The following is a 19,548-nucleotide window of genomic DNA, read 5'->3' on the forward strand; positions in this document are numbered from 1 at the left end:
GAAAAATCTCTATCCCATCCACACACTACTCCTTTCCCCTGCCGAGTGAGTCACGCCTACCCCGAAAGGGAAATGGCTTAATGGTGTAATAATAATAATTGGAACAAAAGTATTTTTATCGTCTTATTTTTATAATTTAAAAAAGTGTGCATCCTATGAAAATAAAAATTGTGATTTCGTCTCTTATGTCTTTTTCCAAAAATTAAATTTTTTAATTTTTAATCTTATTTTTCACGATTGAAAGAAAATCTACTCGTCCTACCTATGAAATATAATTGACAAATTTGTAGATCCTTTTTGGTTGAACGAGTTTGGACTTTTAATTTTTATTCGTACCATGTGTCGGTTTTCGGAAAATTCAATATTTTTATTTTGAATGTTATTTTTTACGATTAAAACAAAAACCACGTGTCCTATAAAAACATTGTTAATAACAAATTTGAATGAGTTTTTGCTCTTTTTTGAAACAGCAGCTCTTGTCTATTCATTTTTTTTTTCATTGCCTGTGTTGTTTGTTCAAAAAATTTTTTTTTTTAATGTTATTTTTTTACAAATAAAACAAAAACTGAGCATCCTATGAAAAAATAATTTGTAAAAAATATCTAACTCTTCTTGTATAAATAAGTTTTTTTCATGATTTTTATTCATATCTTTTATGATAATCTTGTATTTCTTTTTTATTAGGCATTGTTTGGCTTAACATTTTCATTTAATTTATTCACATTTCAGATTTTGAAAATGCTATAACTCTGATAATTTTCCTTTCATCGAAAAAAGTCAAGAAGATAAATTTTTCGATTTTCCGAGCAGACACCTTCGTGAAAACAGTTTGTTCTGAAGCAGAGTATACCAAAACTTAGAGATTTGATTAAAACCGACAAAGTATAATTTTCTATAAAACCTTTTCATTAGGATGAGAATGTAAAATCCGCGCCTGACAGATAATTATAATTTGTCATCTTTACCCAGTGAAAGATGTTTTCACATCATCCATAATTATTTATTAAATAATAATTATAATGAATTATTATTTATAGATTGCTTGGCGTGGAAATAATTTAAACCAAAGTTGATGTTATTTTATTACATAAACAGATTTTACTTGATCCTAACAAAATATTCTGATACGAGTTTTCCGTCACGTAACATAATGTCGTAACCATTTAATTTCGCAGATAGTGATCTGCAGAGATTATTTCAATATCTTCCTCACGTTTTATGCAACTTGTCACTCTTTTGACTGGCAGGAATAACAATGGAGAGAAAGAACCTTCTTTGGTCTTCCTTTCTCGATGCATACGATTACGTGACTTACGTAACTGACAAAGTGGGTCCATTTTTTTTTGTACTCGTAATAAGCTGCTCGTCTCCAGCAGAGTTTCAATCTAACACGTCGATGTCTCGTAAACTTGGTAATTTAATATTAGGTAAAACTCAGCGTGAAACAGGGATGCATCCGAGAATGCACCCCGGGGTGTCCTACTTGACTTTTCAGCAGCTATCAGGAAGCCATTCTTCGATTTTCTACCCATCGAGAAAACCATTGGGTTTACAAACAACCCAAATTTTAAATTACACAGTTGCCCTTTTTCTAAAAACAACCTAACATATCTGTATTTAATAAGGTGTACACGGAAATTAGTTTGATCACTATCGCCTTTTCTTTTTAGCAGAATAGAAGATCGTTTTAGGAAGAAAAGATATGTATCTTTCAGCGGGTGGGAAAAATGCTGAAGTCACAGTGCTGTTTCTAAAGATGGTCTTAACTTTAAGTAGTGAATCTCTTGTTTTGACCCAATGGTTTAATCACTCTGATTTTTGGGGTACAGTAGATTGAAAGATTGTAAGATTACATGGGATGGCAAAATATTTTAAAATATTTCATGAGATTGCAAAAGATTCTATAGATGATTGGAAATTCATTATACAAAATCATTAGATGAACAGCAATTACAAGATAATTAGGATTTGAATAAATAAGAATAGAATATTGAAAGAATTAATGTAACAAGTAGAGAAACAGAAAAATTCCGAATTCTTTAAACAAATTTTAAATCGTTTAAAATTTATGTAAACCTTTCAAATATTCTCAAATTCCTTGATACCCTTGGAAATATTTATGAATCAATTAAATCCTGTTGAAACCCATTAAAATTTACGAAATCCTTCAAGGTTTTTAAAATAATTGTTGGGCTTATAAATTTAAATTTTTCTCCTTAAATCTGGTAAAATTCTCTAAAAAAATATTGTTGTCAATCTTCGAAATTGAAATAGTTAACAAAAAAAAACAGCTTTAAAAATGACATACCTTTAAAATGTAAATTTTAAAGATTAAAAGACTTGAAATTTCTTTTTTTTCAAAACTAAAATTTTTTAAGTTGTAACGCTAAAAATGGTGAAACTTTAAATTATAAATAGTTCAAATCGAAGACTTGAAAATTTTTCATTTTGAAAAATTAAAAATTTAAATGAGGCAAGTTTCAATTCTCAAGTTACTCAATGAAAAACTCTGTAATTTTGGTGATTTACTTTTAGAGTTTTTTCAATTTGGTAGAATTAAAATTAAAAACTGTTAATCCCTCATAAAATTTAAGAACTTGTATTTATACACCTTTAAAATTTATAAAATTTTGATTTTGCATCTTTATACTGGAATATTTTTGAATTTAAATATATGAAATTGAAATATTATGAAAAAGGAATTGAAAATTACACCATCATTTATTTTACACATCGAATATTTAAGAGTTTTGAATTCAGAGTATTCAAAATTGATGAAAAATTTTTCTTGATAAATCTTTAAATTGAACAACATGTTCCTAAATACGTTCAAAATTGCATAATTTTAAACTATAAACACTTCGAATTTATAAATATTTACTTTTAAATTCTTAAAATTCAAGATTTTTTTATTATTCATCTTCAAAATTGACCTATTACAAAAAAAAACGTTTGAAATTACATATAATTAAAATATAAATTTTGAAAATGAAATAACTTGCAGTTTTTTTCAAAATTCAAGAATTTCCAATTGTACTATAAAAATGGTAGAACGTTAAATACTAAATATTTAAAATCAAAGACTTGAGAAATTTTTCATTTTCAAAATTGGAAAATTTAGATTATGCAAGTTTCAATTTTTAAGTTTTACAATGAAAAATTCTGTAATTTTTTCAATTCACGTTTCAAGTTTATTCAATTTGGAAGTTTTAAAATTCAAAATTCTTGATCCATGATAAAGTTGAATAATTTGTATTAACATATCTTCAAAATTGATTAAATTTTGATTTTAAATCTCAACAATTGAATATTTTTAGATTTCAATCTTTTAAATTGAAATATTATAAAAAGGCCATTGAAAATTATACCAGCTTCTATTATACAAATCAAATATTGAAGAGTCTTGAATTAAAAATGTTCAAAATTGTCGAATTCTTCTTTGCAAATATTTAAATTGAACTATATATTCCGAAAAAAGTTCAGAATTCCATAATTTTAAACTATAAACAGTTTCATTTAATAAATCTTCAATTTTAAATCATTAAAATTAAAGAATTTGCAAATGATAATCAAATTTAAGAATTTGTGTTTATACACTTTGGAAATTGATTGAAATTTTATTTTAAATCTTCACAATTTAATATTTTTAGATTTTAAATCTTTAAAATTGAACTATTCTAAAAAAATAATAAAAATATTATTTTCTATTATACAGATCAAATATTAAAGAGTTTTCAATTAAAAACATTTAAAAATGATGCATTTTTTTGTCAAATCTTAAAATTGAAATTTAAAAAAATTAAAATTCAAGATTTTTCAATTGTTATTCTTTAAAATTAATCTTTAAATAAAGGCCGAAATTACACACCTTTAAAATGTAAATTTTGAAAAATAAATAAGTTACTATTCCTTTTTTTCAAGATTACAGAATTTTTAATGATAAAACTTTAAATTCTAAATCTTTAAAATAGAACACTCGAAGTGTTTTTAATTTCGAAAATTGAGAATTATGCAAGTTTAACTTTTAAAGTTGAAAAATGAAAAACTCTCTAAATTTAATGATTTGCATTTGAAATTCCTGCAATTTATTAATTTTAATTTTATAGACAAGAGTTAGGAATTGTTATTTATATATCTTTGAAATTGAATAAATTCCAATTTCAAGTGTTCAATTATACATTAAAGTAAATAATCTCCATAAAATTGGGAATTGGGACAATTTTTCAATTTATAATTGGCCAAATTGGATTCGCCAGCTTCAATTTTGAAATCCTGTTATAAAATTTAAATTAAGTGACCTCAAAAACTGATTCTGAAAAATGACTAACGAGTTTTTCATAAAATTGTTTAAAAAATATAGAAAAAATATTTTTAAGTTTAAATACTTTGAAAATTGCTTGTTCTGACAACAATATATTAACAATACTTCATATAATTTTCTTTCATTATTTGTTTATAACTTTTATTTTGTACATTTTCCACAAAGTTATATTTCAAAAGATTAACAGCTGTCTATCGATATTCAAATAAATGACATAATTTTTCTCAGCCTGAAATTTTTTTTGCATAAATAAAATTTAAAAAATAAACTTCAGTTTAAAAACGAATCTAGTATGATTTTTAGGGTTTCACAAATATTTTATTTTTATTTTTTAATTTATTTTTTAACTTATATTTGTATTTACACAGAGATACTTATTTGGTTCAGACTAAATGGGAAGGTTTACTTTGGAACCTAGTTAAAAAATAAGATAAAGAAATTGAATCATCCAAATTAAAAAAATCCCAAAGCGGCTTTAAAAAACGCGAAGAATCAGAATCTTCAAATTGAAAAAGTTGATGAAACAATTTCTGTTTTTCGAAAAACGCGATATAAAATTCCACATCTGTTAGCAATTTCCAAAGATAAATCAAACAGTTTCAAAAAAATTCTCAAGGTAGATAAGACAGATATTAGCCATTTTATTATCCTTATTATTAGCAGACAATTTTGTTAATTGCAATTTTAAACTTTACATTTTTGGAAAAAAATTCTGCCGACAATATGTTACTAAATTTTCGAACTACGATTTAATTGAAATCTTAAATAAAGGTATGACAGATCAAATAAATGCTAAAAATTTCTGAAATTTGTACGAAAACTTTGGATAATTTCATGAATAAATTAACGAAGGGTCTATTTTTTAAAGGGCTTTTTCTTTCCTTTTTTCTTCCTTTTTTCTCTTCTTCAGCTCCCCTGGGTTCATTGAAAATATGTTTTCTGAGCTAACCGAATTTATTAAAATTAAATAAATACCGAATTTATTATTATGACCAATGAAAAATATTTTGACAAAATAATTCATAAATTGTGAGCATGTGTATCTTTGGTCAGAATATGAGAATTTTTATATCTTTTTTTGAGATTTTCATTAAAAATAATAACCGACGAATAACTAAAAAAAAAAATCAGGTAAATTTTTTTGATGTCTTGGATCTTTTAAAGCCAGAAAGAGCAAAGTGTTTGATCGATTTCGATAAAAATTCACTTTACGTAGGATATCGTCCAGTGCGTGGAGTAAGTACATAACATCAAAGTAAATTGAAACGCAGGTAAATAGCCAGCCAAGAGCCACTTAGTGATTTCTCTTTACGATCGTTTCCAATTTTCTTACGGTTTACGAGAAATTTTCAATTTAAGTTATATAAATATATATCATATCGTAACATCTAAATGAGGAAAGTATTAATAAATACAGTTATTAAGATTAACAATAAAGTAAAAAAGTTGGATATGTTTACGTTATGATAGAATTATTTATTTTCTCAAGTTAAGGTCGTGTAATGTGTATCAAGAATCCAATATTTAGACATCTAGAATCTTATCTTTACTTTAAGAAATCATTAATTCTTTTTATCGATTTTATTGGGAAAATGTTTTTTTCTTAAGTACACATTTCTAGAACACATTTCGAGTAGCGGATTCTGATAGTAGGTAAAAATTCTTTTTGCTTTTTACAAATGTGTGAAAAAAATACTTCGGATTGTGCTAACTGCACAGATTTTCAAAGGAATGCAAATATTTATGAATTGAATTTTCTTCAGTTTGAATCAAAAAAATATTCCATTGTTTGGTTATTATGAACAAAAAATTTTCTTGGGTTCGAAAATTTGGAATTTGTCCTTTTTTTAAAGCAGTTTTTATATCTATCACGCTACTTATTTTTAAAAAATCATCTCTCTTGTTTCTTGAAATTTTTTTAAATCTTCTGGCATCTTTTGGGATTTTTTTATTCTTCATAAATCTTCTAAACTCTCTTGAAGCCTTTTGGAATTTCTGGAAAATTTTGACAATCTATTAAATTGATTAAAAATCGTTTGACATCAGTTACATTTTTTTAATCTTTTCAAAAATATGTTTGAATCCTTTGAATGTTTTCAATTTATCCGAAATGTTTGGAATTAGTTAAAATCTTTTAAAATCTTCTGAAATTTTCTGAAATCTCATGAAATCTTTAAAATCATTCTCATATGGTCTAAAATCTTTTAAAATATTTCAAAATGTCTTGAATTTCTTAAATTTCTTGCCATTTAGAAGATATTACAAATTGTTAAAAAAATTTTTTAATCCTTCCCAATAACTTGGAATATTATTAAATATTAAAAAAATGCCTGAATGTGTTTAGATCTCTAGGATTTTCTTTCAATTTTTCAAAATTCTTTCAAATTTTTTTAATATCCTGAAATTGTTTAAAATCTTCTGAAATTGTAAAGAGTCTCTTTTCAAATGTACAAGATTATATACGTCCTTTTCATTCCTTAAAATTCCTGGGAGTCTTTTTAAAATCATCTGAAATGTTTTTAAATCCGTTGTAAGCTTTTAAAATCTCTTGAAATTTTTTTAAATCTTCAGCAATCTTTTTTAAATTTATTGAAATCTTTCAAAATATATTACATTATTTTTTTATTTTTTGTATCTCGTGAAATTTCTTAAGATGTTTTTGAAATCTTTTGAAATCTTTCGAAATATTTTAAACTCGTTTCTTAGTTTAAAGCATTCCATTATTTGCACTCAAATTCCCCAACTATTTTGAAGTATTCCTTAATATTTTTAGTAAGTCCTAGATATTTGGACAAAATCGTCTTTAAAATTATTTGAAAACTTTTAAAATCCTTTTGATATGTAATCAAATCTACTCAATTTTTTTCAATATTTGAAAATCATTCCAAAATCTTCTGAATTTGGTCAAATCTCTTTTGGAATCTCTGAAATTTAAAAAAAACTTGTAAAATGATTGCAAACCTTTGATATCATGTTTTTTTATCTTTACACGGATCTTTTAAAATCCTTTGAAATATTTAACATTTCTTGAAATCTTTAAAAATATTTAAAATCTTCTAAATTGGTCTAATATCTTGAAATCTCCAGAAGTTTTCTAAATATTCTTCTGCTCTTTGACATTTTTCAGCATCCTCTAAAATCTTTTGCAATCTTTCAAAAATTCTTTACAATTTTTAGATATTTAAAAAATATTTCAAAATATTTAAAAATCATTCCAAATATAAAAAAATTTTCTAAATATTTTGAAATCTCTTGAAAACTCTTTAAATCTCTTGAAGTCTTTAGAAATTTTCGGAAATCTTGTGAAATATGTGAATACGCTTTAAAATATTTTAAAATACTAAAAAATCTTCTGAATGCCTTCAAAACGTTTGAAACTTCTTACAATTTTTAAAAATAAACCTACATTTCTTAAATGTCTTGAAATCTTTTAAGACCTTTTGATATTTTTGAAATTCTCTTGAAATCTCTGAGACTTTTGTAATCCTTTCAATTTGTTGAAATGTTTTGAAATATTTTTTTAAATCATTTGAAATTTTTCAAAATCTCTAATAAACTTTTAAAAGCTTATGACAATTTTTTTAATTGATTAAAATATTCAAAAATCGGTTTTTAATTTAAATTATTCACTGAGTTGCATTTAAATTCCCCAAATATCTTAAGGCATTTCTCAATATTCTTGATAGTTCCTGAAAATTTCGAAATATTCCTAAATATTTCCAAGATTTCTCAATTGTTCCCAAGTATTGCGCCTTCAAAATCTTTTAAAAACTTTAGAAATTGTTTTATATTTTACAAAATCAACTGATTTTTTTTTAGTATTTGGAAGTTATTCAAAAATCTTTCAAATTTGTTTAAATGTCTTCTGGAATATCTGAAAGTTTTTAAAAATCTGTTAAATGCATTAAAATCTTTTGAAATCATGTAATTTTTCTCAAATATTTACAAGGAATATTTAAAATCATCTGAAATATTTCACATATCTTGAAATCTTTAAAAATATTAAAATTCTTCTGAAATCTTCTAATATGTTGAAATCTCCTGAAGTTTTCTAAATATTCTCTTTTGTTCCTTGAAAATGTTCAGCATTCTCTAAAATCTTTTGAAAACTTTAAAAATTTTTTTAAAATCCTATACAATTTTGGGTAAGTATTGAAATTGTTTAAAATATTCTGAAATTTTATAAAGTCTCTGGAAATCGCCAGCAGTGTTTACATCGGTTTAATTCAATAAAATCTCTTGGAAAAGTTTTAAAAACTTTTTAAATTTCTTGAAATTTCTGAAAATTTTTACATTGATTTCATTAATTGAAAACGCTTAGAATTTATTTGAACACTTTGAAGTTTTCTGAAATCTTGTGAGATATATGGAAATACTTTTGAATATTTTGAAACATAAAACATGTTCTAAAAATTTTCATATGCTGAAACCTCTTTCCATTTTCAAAATCTTCTTAAAATTTTGAAACTATTTAAAATAATTTGTAAAATTTCTTTAAACCTTTTTAAACTTCTCTGAAATCTTTTAAAATCTTTAAAAATATTTTAGAATATATTACAATATTTTTTATTTTGAAAATCCTAAATATTCTTGATAATTTCCAAAAATTCAGAAATATTTGTTAATATTTCAGTTTTCTTAAATATTCTTAAATACTCCATCATATTCTGTTAATGTATCGTGAAACTTCTGGAGATTTTTCGAGATTTTTTGTGGTTTAAAATTGTTTAGAAATGTCTAAAATCATTTGTAATCTCTTGAAAATTCTTTAAAATGTTTCTGCAGTCTTAAAAAAATATCTTGGAATATTTTGAAATTTTAGAAAACATAAAAAAATCTTCTGAATATTTTGAATTCTCCTGGAATATCTTGCCGCCTTTTTAAAATCCTCTCGTAAAATTTCCGCATTTCCTTAAAACCATTTTAATTTGTTAAAATCTCTTGCAATATTTTTTAAATCTTCTAAAATATCTTGTGAGCTTGTTAAATTTGTTCAAATTTTTTGTAATCTTTAGCAGTCTTCTTAAAATCTTTGGAGATGTATTGAAATATAAATAAACTCTTATTCTCATTTTCAGTACTTCCTGTTTTTCGTATAAATTTCCTTAAAGCTTCGAACCAACCTCGATACTTTGTTTCCTTTCTAACGATTTGGCTGCATTATTTGCGAAATTTAAGTCCAAGATCATTAGCCATTATCGTCAGGGGAGACACCATTACAGACAGAGGTTCCTTAAGGAATCTGGCAAGGTTCCAGGGCGCACGTGAAAAATACTTTTCTAGATACTGCTAGGTACATTAGCTGTGAATGTGAAGTTTATAACGTTTTAAAAAATTTACTGCTAATTACCGACAGAATCTGTTTACGGAGTTACGGATTTACTGATTTTTCATTTTCCCTGACCATTAATATTTATTATTCTCATTAAATTTGTTCTAAACAGTCTGCAGTTGGATTTTTTACAGGATTTGGTCAGAGAAGTAGAAAACTGCAGAAAATTGAAATTCCTGATTATAGCCGGTTACTGAGAGATGATTTTGAATGCAGAAATTCAATAGCATCAAGTATCCACATCCACCACCAGCAAAATGCAGTCGAAATACGATTAATCGTGAATTTAGAACGGCCACCCATCCGAAAGCTACCCGCGCTTTTTCGTGCTTAACATTCCCTGTAATTTTTAGAAATACATACCTCAAAATGTTTAAAACCCTTCAAAAGGCTTTCAAATAATTAAAATCAATTTAAAATTGCTTAAAACATTTTAAATCCTTTGAGATTTCACTAAATTGATGAAATCAATAAAACATTATTTGTAATATTTTTAATTAATAATAAATAATGAAAGCAATTTAAATTATTTTAAAATCTTGTTCAATCCCTTCACTTTTATTATAGTTAAAAAAAATTCCTTGGAACTTATACAAATAACCCAAAATCTTCAAAATTCTTTAAAATCTCTTTAAAGTATTGAAATAAACTGAAAGTTTCTTCCAATTTTTAAAACATCTTGATTTTTGTGATTAAAATTTTTGTGAATACCTAGAAATATGTGAATATTTTTCAAATTTTACGAAAGTATTTAACTCCTTTGAATAAATTATTTGAAATCCATGAAAATATATATTGCAAAATCCCGTGAAATTCTGTGAAATCTGATATTTTCTCAAATTCTGGGAAATTCATTAAAATTCCTTGCGAACTTTTAAAATCTTCTAGAATTATTAAAATTTTTTGAAGTCCAATAAAATCCTTGAAATACAATTAAATTTCTTAAATCTATTAAAAAATCTTCGAGGTCCTTCAAAAGACTAAAATTCAATACATTCTTTAATATCTTTTGAAATCCCTTTAAAGTTTTGAAGCTTATGAAAATTCTTTAGGATTTTCAAAAAATCATTAAGAAATATTTCAAATTCCTTCAAATCTTTCGAAATTCCTTGAAACTTTTAAAAGTTAAAAAAATCGTGTTATTTTTAAATATAGCTTTAATTTATATGAATTTGTGAAAACACCCTAAAATCTTGAAAGGTCTTTAAAGTACCTTCGAATTCTTGAAATGAATTACAAGTTTCTTGAAATGTTTTTTAACATCCTGAAATCTATGGATGTCTTTCAAATCTTTGTTAATACTTTAAATATTTAAAAATATTTGAAAATGAATGTAATGCCTCAAATTTTGTCGATAGACTCTTTGAAATTTTTTGAAAGTACTATGGAATTCAGTGAAATTACATGATATTTGATGTTTCCTGAAATCCTGGAGTATTTATTAAAATACCTTCAGTTCTTAAAAAAATATTGAAATCCTCGTAACCCTTGTAAAAAATTCTTAAGCATCTTTGAAAACATCAAAAAAATCCTTGCAAATTCCTTAGAAACTTTTAAAATCTCTAAATTCATATAGCTTTCCAAAACTAAATTGCATGGTGGTAAACTCATAAATAATTGACTGAAAAAAACGTCATTTTTTATTTTAAAAAGTGAATGTAGTGACCTTATCTTTAAAAAGTAACTACAGACTGATTTGAGCAAAAAAAAATAGTGGCAGGCCTGACTGTTCTTGTTAGTTACCTAAAGTGCTTCTTACATTAATTCTCTGACTTTTGAATTTTGTTTTAAAATCCCCAAATTATTCTGTGTATTCTTGATAGTTACTTTCTTCTTACAGAAAATCTCTGATTTTTGTAATTTTTTTAGAATTTCTAGCTTTTCTCTGATTTTGAGCTTTTCCTTGAGTTGCCCTGTGGATTCTTCAGTTACTTAGAGTGCTTTTTACGGTATAAAATTCCTAGAAATTGTATAAAATCCCTAACTTTCCCTAATTATTTAATTTTTTCTGACTTGTTCTGTGTATTTTTCACATTTATTTTGTAAAGTGCTTTTACAGGAAATCCCTGATTTTTCTTATAATGTCAAACTTTCCCTGATCAATAAAATGTGCTGACTTATCCATAATTTCCAGTTTTTTTCTGACTTGCACGTTGTAGTTTTCTACAGTTATGTAATCTGTTTCTTAAAGAAATTCAATGACTATTTCTAATTTTTTATTTTTAAATTTCTGATTTTTCCCTGATCTTCAGGTTGTTCTTGACTTGTCCAGTGTATTCTTGCCAGTTACTTAAAATGCTTTTTATAAAAAATCCCTGACTTTTGTGATTTATTCTTTTGCAAATTGTACTGTTTAGTTAATACTATTTTTTGTTGAAAAATACATTTTTGTGGTAGAAGACACATTATTTTAATAAAAAATGCATTTCTTTTAGTGGAAAGTTTGGTTGAAAATTTATATTTTATTTAGTTTAAAATAAATGTTTGAACTGAAAATATAAAGATTCTATTTTTGCTTGATGATTTACCTTTTTTTAGTTAAAAATTTAATTATTTTGGTAGGGCATTCATATTTTTATTTTTTTAAATTTAACTTTTTAATGAAAATTTATATCTTTGGGTTGAAAACTACATATATACTTGTTTGCAGGAAATTCGTCTTTTTGAATTGAAAATTAAACTTTATGGTCGGGATTTTGTTTCTTTATTGACTGAAAAATATTTGTTGCTTAAAAATTCAACTCTTCTTAGGAAAATCCATTTTTGTTTAGTTTTAAAATTAATCTATTCCATTTGAGGCTTAAGTTAATAATAAGAAAACAAAAAGTGCCAGTAGCACTACCGTCTGGATCCGGTAATATCAAACATATTATTTTTGAAAAGACAAACAATTATTTTCAAAACTTGCTGAATGAAATATTATTCAAGGGTAATTTTGAGAAATGCAAATGTTTTAGTAGAATATACTAAAAAATTACATTGATATAACTTTTTGTTAGTAAGTTATTGGTCTTTTAGTCATATTAATTTTCATCAGTTGTTTCCTCCTGAGGATTATACTTTTAGTTAAGAATTTTATTATTAGGTTGCAAAATCAACAATTTGATAAAGAAGTAATCCTTTGTGTTTCATATATCCACTATTATATTATTCGTTGAAAAATATATTTTTTTAATTAAAAATTTAACCAGTGAATTTTTGGGTAAAAATGCTGTTTTTTTACAATGAAAATTCAACTACTTGGGTTAAAGTTGAACCACTTTGTTAGAAGTTAATTTTTTTGTTCCACGGTTCAAATCTATGGTTCAATATTTAAAAATTGGGTGGAAAATTCGTTTTTTAAAATTTTAATTTAACTCCTACCTGAATATGATGGTTTTCCATTTTTTGTTGAAAATTGATCGGTTTTAGTTAGAACTTCATATTTATTGGTAGACAGCTCAATTTTTCGATCGAAATTTCTTCTTTGTTGGTTAAACCGCAATTCTTTGGTTAAAGACAAACTCTTTTGTAGAATTTCAACAATTTGGATGACATTTTTTTTTCTTTCTTGACTGAAAAATTTTTACTTGTAGAAAATTCGTCTTTTTGGTAAGAAAATTAAATTTCTGGGTTAAAAGTTGAACTACTTTGTTAAAATCTTTGTTTGGGTGAATATTCATCATTGGTGTTTAAAATTCCTGTCTTCGTTTCAAAATTAAATTATTTTGTTGAAGATTGGTCTTTTTGGTAAAAAATTTATATTTCAGGGTTTAACTGCTATATCTTCGTTTGAAAATATAGCTAGAAAATGAATCATTCAAAATGAGATTTTTCCACACGGAATTCAACTCACTTTAATAAAATTAACAATAACAAATTATTGCATAGTAAAAATGTAATATTTATTCGCTGAAGTTAAAGGAATAAATAAAAGGATATTACTTTTAAATATTTTCGATTTCAGCTTGTAATTTTCACAGTGGTAAAATGAACAAAGTATTTTTCTTTACATTCAGTATTTTACCTATATCTAAGGTTATAAAAGTAGCTTTTATGAATATCCAACTTATTTAATTATTTATATTACAATTTTACGAATTTTTCTTTTTTCTTTTATGGGATGCCAATTCATTATTTCTCACGCGGATTGCACACATAGATGAAATGTTTGTCAATTTTTCATAGCTAAAACCAAACGCGAGGATGCAATAAAAATAGTTGGAAATTTTCTCTCTCTCTCTCGTTGCTAAGTTCCTCCCTCTAACAAGTCAAAAATTTAACCAACGGAATACTACCGATTTTTGGGTATGAGTTAGTAATTATCTCAGCCAGGGGGCACTAGGCTGTATTTCCGATTTTTTTATAGATGTCGCTGCAGTCATTTTGGTGCTCAGTGAAACCTACTTAAGTTATTCTTACGGAATTTACTAGCCTTACACATTTTAAAAAAATTCTTGACTTCCACTGACCAATAAAATTTTCTGACTTTTCTTTGATTTAAAGAGATTTCCTGACTTGCTCTGTGTATGCTAGATAATTACTTAAAGTGGTTATTCTAAAAAATACTTGCCTTTTGTATATATTTTTTAATGTCCCGGATTTTTTGTCACAAAAATAACTTCTTGGATTTTCCCTTATTTCCAGGCTTTCCCTGACTTAACTTATATATTCTTGACAGTTACGGAAAGAGATTCTTACAGAAATTCATAGAATTTAGCAATTTTTTTTTTAATTCCTGATATCCCCTGGCAAACAAGAATTCCTAACTTCTTTCTGATACCGATGTTTTGTTTGACTAGCCTTGAATATTCTTGATAGATAGAATATTCTTGATAGAAATACCAGATCCTGGTATTTCGCAATTTTTTTTTATATCCCTGATATTCCCTGAACAAACTAATTCCCTGATTTCCAGATTTTTCTGGACTTGACCTCTATATAATTGATAGTTACTGAAAATGCTTCTCACAGAAAATACCTGACATTTGTAATTTCTGTTAAAATCCCTGATTTTTCTTTACAAAAATATATCCTTGACTTCTTCTTGATTTCTAGGCTTTTCTCAAATCGACCTGAATATTCTTGACAGTTACTTAAAATACTTTTTACAGAAATTCCTTAAATTTCCAAATTTTTTTGTACAGAATCCCTGACTTTTGCTGACCAACCAATTCGCTGATTTGATCTGTATATTTTTGATAATTATTTTAAATGCTTTTTTACAGAGATTTCTGGGCTATAACAGTTTTTTTCAAACCCGTTAACTTCTTGCTGATTTCCCGGCCTTTTTAAAATTGTTCTGATTATTTTTGACAGTTACTTAGAGAGCTTCTTATAGGAATTCCCTGACCTTTGAATTTTATTTTAAAAATCTCTGACTGTTCTCTTCTTGCCAGATTTTACTTCTTGAAAATTACATAAAGTACTTCTTATAGAAAATCACTGATTTTTGTGATTTTTGTAATCCCTGACTTTCGCGGACCAATAACAAAATTCCATGACTTCTCCTTTATTTTAGGGTTTTTGCTAATTTGATCTACATATTCCGGATAGTAATTAAAAATGCTTTTTTAAAGAAAATTTTGGACTTTTACAATTTTTTCAAAATCCCTGACTTTTCCCTGATTTCTAGACTTTTTTTTCAACTTGTCTGGTATATTCCTGAAAGCCACTTAGAGAGCTTCTTATAAGAAATACCTGACCTTTGATTTTTTTAATCCCTGATTTCCAGATTTTCTTTGAGTTGCCCTCTATATTCTTGTCAGTTACATAAAGTACTTCTTACAGAAAATCCCTGATTTTCCCTGATCAATCAAATTCCCTGATTTATCTGACTTATTGACAGTCAAAGAACATTTTACAGAAATTTAATAACTCTTGTAATTATTTTCAAAAATTCCTGAATTTCCCTGTCTAACAAAATTTTCTGAGTTCACCCTGATTTCCACGTTCTTTGACTTACCCTGGGAATACAGGTAAACGAGAAATTAAGTGGCTATAGTAGAATGATGGCATTCGATAGATAGAACTTTTATTCTGAAAAAAGTACTAAACACCTCGAGCTATTGATCCAAGGCGAATCAGGCTGATTGGTAGTTTAACGGAAAAACATAACAGTTTAAAACTACTTCTAACGGCGAACACGGCCAATGGCGGATCTAAGCTTCACGTGTCTCCCAGCCATAATATAACGAAAGAGTATAAGATATTTTCACCGTTCGCTGCCTAATTTATTCATGAAACAGGCTGGAAATTATGTTAAGATAGGAGAGGGAGATTTTTCTCTTGGATATAATATACTGTTTAATTAGAATAAATTAGGGGAAAATTTCGAGGAGAAAAATTACACCTGCTATTACACCAAAAAATTTGTTCTTAATTGTTCTCAATTAGGGGCGTTATACCTTTTCCAGCAGTAAACCGCATCGAATCAACTCAAGCCGAAAAATTTCTGTTCGTATTTAAGTTCAGGGAACAGTTTTATAATTAGGTATGCGATAAATCCTTCTCGTATCGAATTGATAATTCAGTGAGACTGATGTTTGAAATAGTTTAAAAAAGTACAAGGACAAAGGAATTTTTTTAAATGCATGATACCTAAAATTTTATGGCAAAAAATAGTATCGCATGATTTAACTTGATAACTAGGATTTCATAAATTTCGCACAACTTTCCTAATTTTCTGCACTAATATGTTATTGCTGATGATAGTAACATTTTATAAACAAAGATTCTCAAAAAAATATTTGTCCTTTTAAAAGTGAAGAGAACATTCCTTTCTATTCTAATTCTTAAAAATTAAAACGGTTATAACGATTTGGAAAATTTGAAAAATATAAAATTATGATTATTGAGTGTCTAGTCGAAGGATGATTTTAGATTCCATGTCATTTCCCTGTTTTTTTCCAGTCAATTCAAAAGAATTCGAAAGATTTGTAAAATTTCAAACAATTTATAAATATTTTAGGAGATTCTTAAACATTTAAAAAAAATTATAAAATATTTCTGATTACGAAAAATCAATTATGGAAAAGAATTATATTAAATTCGGAGTTGGAATATCAGATGATTTTTAGTCATGTAAATGACGATTCCTATTTGGAACGGATCATTTTGTAAGTAATTATAATTCTGATTTTACAAAGGGATTGTTTTGGAAATTTCCTTCTTCTCAATCAGAATTGAATTTATTTTGCAAAATTTCCACTTAATTAAAAAAATTTGATGTCGAAGTCAAAGAATAATTCATCGTGCAAATTACCTGCCCGAAAGTCTAAATTATAATTCTTTACGGAAATCTTATGTTCTGAACTGAAAATTATATTTCTTGATGCAAATTACATTTATTTTGAAACGAAAGTTTTAAATTTAGAAAAAATTTTATTTGCAAAAAACCAAAATTTATATATTCAAACAAATTTTAATCTGACATGAGTTTTTGAAAACTGATAAATTCAGGCTTGAAGTAGAGATTGTTTTTATAAATTCATATTTTTAAAATCAGAATTAACATTGTTTTTCAAACTTTCTCGTACCATGTTCAAAATTACCTGTTCCAAGTCAAAATCATAAATCTTTACCACATTTTTTGTATATTTATTTTATTAATTCTATGCTTAAATACAGAATTTAACTTATTTTTGAAAATTTCCCATATATATGCCACAATTAAATTCTTTTAAAAGTTTCCTGTTCCAATTCAGAAATTGAATGACTCAAATTTTTTTAAACTTTGGAAGAAACAATTTTAAATTCGGGCAAATTATTATTTGCGAAAAAAAATATTTAGAAGAATGAATTTTTCAATTTTAATTTTTGACGCATTTAAAGCTGAAACAGGGATGTTTTTTTTGCAAATTTGCCTGTTTAAAATCAGTATTAAAATTATTTTCTAAAATTTTCATTCCATTTCAAAGACTGCTTGTTCCAAGAGAAAAATATAATTCATTGAGGGAATTTTTTATAGTTTATTAATTTATTCCTTAGTAAGCACAAAATTGAATCAGTCAGTGAATTGAATGCCTGACCATTACTCGTTTTATTTCTAGGTGAAGAAAATTCCTGGTCATTTCCTGGGTTTTCCGTTTTCCCGATGAGCCATATATCCTGTTTTGTAATTTTAAATCTGCATATTTTAACATTTATTCCCTGAATTGCGCCAGTAGTCTATAATATTATAGATGCAAATCCTTCTTTTTTTAATTAACAAAAAGCTTTGGAAAACATTTGGATAATAGATCGAAAAGTCCCGCTATGCTGTATTGAAAGCCAAAATGAAATAGATTGAATTTAGAATTTTATTTGAATGCATTAAATTAAAGGGACTATAACAAGATGAATTTCAAGAAAAGCAGTGTTTCTTAGATTGAAGAGAATGAAAGGACTGCAATATCTTCCGTTTTAATGAGATTGCTAACTGAGGGTTTTGTGAAAGGGATTCGAAGAAATGAGAAATTCCATGCTGCCAGTCAAAATTAAATTTATTTCGAAACATTCTCTGTTCTAAGTCAAAATTGTCAAAATTATATATCTGTACTGAAATGCCCTGTCCCGAAATCAAGACTAATTCTTTGCTATAATTTCCTGTCCCAAAATCAAAATTATATTTCTTTACTGAAATTGTATGTCAAAATTAACTTAGTATTATAATTCTTTGCGAAAATCCCTAGTTCCCAATAAGTTGTTCTTTCAACAATTTTTTACATTTCAAAACATTGACATAATTTAAAAATTAACTTGGGCGTCAGATTAACTGCAAAGATTAGGGTTCGTTCATAAATCCTTTTTTAATTTTTAAAAGAATTTTTGTTTTTTCCTTCTGGTTGAAAAGTCAAATCTTTGCTTAAATGTTGCAATCTTTTCTTAAAAAGTACTTTTTTATAATTCAGCTGTTTTGAAAAAATTCGTCTTTTTGTGTAGAAAATTTAACAATTTGATAAAAAATTAAGCTATTTGGTTCAAAATTCAAATTTTTGGTTGTAAATTAAACTTCTTTGAATTATAATACTATTTGGTGTCGAGTTTAACTGTGTTTTATTTAAAATTAAAATAAGTTTTCATTTTAATATTAACCATTGTATGTTTCATTGAGAATACTTTTTTTGTTTTAAGTCAACTGCTGGGTTCAAAGTTGCACTACTTTAAAAACATCATTTTGTTTCGCTAAAGATTTTTGATTTATGTTGAGTTTTCAGTTAATTGGACATAAATTAAGTACTTTCTGTAGAAAATTCATATTTTACCTTTCAAAATCTAGTTATTTCAATGAATATTCGTCTTTTTAGCTTAAAAATTTTCAGTTTAATATAAAATTTTAACATTTGGTAGAAAATTCACTATTTTGTTGAAAATTATTATAATAATTATTACACCTTTAAGCCATTTCCTTTTCGGGATAGGCGTGACTCACTCGGCAGGGGAAAGGAGTAGTGTGTGGAAGGGATAGAGATTTTTCAGATTGATCCAGAATTCTCGTGCTATTCAAGTAAATAACACGTACGTTCCGCAACACTGCTCCGACCCAGGTTGCTGATCAATCTCTCAATTTTTTTTAAAACTAATCCACTTTGGTAGAGCAATAAGCTATTTGGATCAAAATTAAAATTATAATTCGAAAATTTAACCATTCTGTTAAATATTTTTTGTGAATAATTAATTGTTCTTCTGAAAATGTAGTGTTCCATTTTTGGTTAAAATTATTTCCTGTATAGGTTGGAAATTTAACTATTTACCATTTTGTTTTCGGATTCAATAATTATGCAAAAAAATTTTGTTCGTTAAATTCAACTGGTTAATAATTGGTTTAATTTCTAGAAAATTCAACGGTTTAATGGAAATTTATATATTTTTTTACAAGTTCATCTTTATTTGTAGGAAAATATGTATATATATATATATGTGTGTATATGTATGT

At 25.9% G+C, this 19,548-nt stretch overlaps 1 protein-coding gene across 1 annotated transcript in view; it reads left to right on the forward strand.

Moving 5' to 3' along the window:
- LOC117175251 overlaps window positions 1–19,548 on the forward strand; it is an 87,620-nt gene that overhangs the window by 14,534 nt on the left and 53,538 nt on the right. The window lies entirely within an intron of this gene.

The sequence above is a fragment of the Belonocnema kinseyi genome, chromosome 6 (assembly GCF_010883055.1).
Source record: "Belonocnema kinseyi isolate 2016_QV_RU_SX_M_011 chromosome 6, B_treatae_v1, whole genome shotgun sequence".
NCBI classification, from domain to species: Eukaryota; Metazoa; Arthropoda; class Insecta; order Hymenoptera; family Cynipidae; genus Belonocnema; species Belonocnema kinseyi.